The sequence below is a fragment of the Egretta garzetta genome, unplaced genomic scaffold (genome assembly GCF_000687185.1).
Source record: "Egretta garzetta isolate BGI_Z169 unplaced genomic scaffold, ASM68718v1 scaffold72, whole genome shotgun sequence".
NCBI classification, from domain to species: domain Eukaryota; kingdom Metazoa; phylum Chordata; class Aves; order Pelecaniformes; family Ardeidae; genus Egretta; species Egretta garzetta.
In genome coordinates, this window is record NW_009259032.1 from 957,295 (window position 1) to 958,231 (window position 937).

A 937-nucleotide genomic window follows, 5' to 3' on the forward strand; every position below is an offset into this window, starting at 1 on the left:
GAAAAGGGTATTATGGTAGCACACACTCGTGTTTGCTAACTTTGTGTGCCTCATTAACCAGGGGCGAACAGATATCTACATACCTAGGCTGCCCAAAATATATTTTTCCCATATATCCTAATCCCAGTCTGCAGAACTGACTCCTGTACCAGGGCAGCATTCTTTTATGAAGTTAATCTGAAGGCGAAAGAACGTCGCCCTCCGTTGAGTGTTGACACTAGAGTTTAAAAAGCTAATTGGCGGTGGCCTTTAAAAATACGAAGCTTGAAGGCACGTACCCCTTTTTAGGGGGCAGAGAGCATTGCTGGGGGACCTTTGGAGCTAGAAATCTGCTCTGAGGAATGTCACCACTTAAAAATACCTCACTGGCCCCTGTGTGAACTCAGTAGTGTCATCAAAACCATCAGATAAAAATAAGGTTTTCTTACTTTTCGCTCCTCTTAATCCTGCGGAGCCACCACAGCCATCAGGGAGGCGCACACATTTCCTCATGATTCGCAGCGGGGGCGTTAGCCTGCCAGCGGGTACTCCAGCTGATTTCAGAGGGATGGGCTCATCCCTGTACCTGCTTGCACGGCCGGGCCCTACAGGCCCCCGAGGCCCGGCCACAGCTCCCGCGTCCACCCTCACCCTGCCGCCACAGCCAACCCCGGCCTGTCAGCGGCTGTTACAGGCAACGATGCAAAAACGAGAAACCCACCCAAACCGTGACCGATCTTCAAGCGCATTTGTTACGGCTGTAGCTTTTTATTTTTTATTTTTATTTTTTTTTATTCGACTGGAAGATGTTCCAGGTGAACTCGGAGCTGACTCAGACCATAGCAAGTCAGCGTAAACCCCCGGTGCCCAGCGGGACGGGGGCGCGGGCAGCCCCCCGCCGCCCTGCACAGCCGGCAGGGAGGGGTCCGGCCCTGGCTACCGGCGGGTTTTTGGGCAC